The following is a 1730-nucleotide window of genomic DNA, read 5'->3' as shown; positions in this document are numbered from 1 at the left end:
ATTTCTTGCTTTCTGTCTCTATGTCTCTCTCTGTCTGTCTGGTGAGTGCACGCGCCCTATAACGAAAAAACCTCTCCCCCCCCCAAAAAAAAAACAAAACTGCAGTTGACTGCATGGGAGCCCAGTGAAATAACCATTATGCCATCTGCTGGTAATTATTTTCTCCTTTTTTACTAATAAGTAGTATTCCATTGTATAAATACACTACATATGTATTCTTTGGTATTTTGGTTTGTTTGGTTTTTGTTTCTTCTTCTTCTTCTTATTTTTTTTTTTAATAATAGAGAAGGAGAAAGAGAAAGGAATGGGCAGAGATAGAGAGAGAGACAAAAATAGATATTTTTGATAGGGTCTTCCTGTGTCATAAACTGCACCCAGTATGTTCAGGTTGACCTAGGAACTGAACCCACAGCTCTCAAGATACTTCTAGCCTCTTTATCTGTGTACAATTATGACTGGGTTACCACAAATATCTTTGTATTGAGTCGCTTTTTTCTTTTCAAGTTTTATTTATATATCTATTCCATGAGAAAAGGGGACAGTAAAAGAGAAAGAGAGAGAGAGAGTGAGTGAGTGAGAGAGAGAGAGAGAGAGAGAAAGTAACCACCAATGGGGTCTTCATACTGTAATCCTTCCCCTAGTCTCAGCTAGCTAGTTTTTTGGACGAATGTTCACAGCAAATTAACGTTCATTCTGAATCAGTCTGCCGGGATGGCCAGCGCTCCAGGTGTTTTCAGGTGGAGCCAGGAACCATACTGGGATCTTTCCCACATACTTTCCAGCATTGCACTGCAGTGTCCTTACTGTCTGCACCCCTGCAGCAGGGTCTGTTCTCCTTTTGAAGAGGGTTTGTGCTGTGTCCTTTTTGACACTATGACTGTACTCAGTATGTTCAGACTGAACGTTAAGTTTCTGTGAACATTCATGCACAGGTCTCTGGAGAAATTCTTTTACTTATCTTTCATAAACATGTAAGAGTAGAATTTCTGGGTCAGTATTTTGTTTTGTTTTATATTTTTAAATGAACTGTTTATTTTAAAATAGTTCAGGTTTCTTGAATTATTTCAAAGAGAGTACAGAATTCCTGTATACTCTACACCCAATTCTCCCGATTTTGTTTTAAGTGCCAGAGGGCATGTGAGCTCACCAGGGACCCGATTTTGTGTTAAGTGCCAGAGGGCATGTGAGCTCACCAGGGAGAGAAACAGAGAGGAAAAAGGAGAACACACTCTTCAATCCGGCATAATCACACCACAATCCCTTTTCCTCCATTCCTCCACCCCAATGAGCTTTGAGGTACACACGTACATATACCTGGCATGTTTCTCAAGCTGTTGGGGCCAGGATTCAAACTGTGCTGTCAGCCATGTGAGATTCAGCTCCCTTAGCCACCAGGTTATGGAGCTGGCCCATAAATTCCCCCAATTTTAACATCTTTCATTATTATGACATATTTGTCACAACTAATAAACCAATATTGATAAGTTATTATTAAGCAAACATAGCTCCTTAAATTTTACCTAAAATCTTTTTTTCTGGTCCAAGAAGAAATCAGGGATACCATATTATATTTACTCATCATTTCTCCTTAGATTTCTCTTGACTAGGACAGTTTTTAAAATATTTCTTATTTTTATTTTTTTTTTAAGAGGTTTTTGGTATAGGGCGTGTGCACTCGCCAGAAAGACAGAGAGAGACAGAGAGACGGAAAGTGAGAAATCACCCCCCAG

The sequence above is a fragment of the Tupaia chinensis genome, unplaced genomic scaffold (assembly GCF_000334495.1).
Source record: "Tupaia chinensis unplaced genomic scaffold, TupChi_1.0 Scaffold000005_2, whole genome shotgun sequence".
In the NCBI taxonomy this organism is placed as follows: domain Eukaryota; kingdom Metazoa; phylum Chordata; class Mammalia; order Scandentia; family Tupaiidae; genus Tupaia; species Tupaia belangeri.
This window is presented reverse-complemented; position numbering follows the sequence as displayed.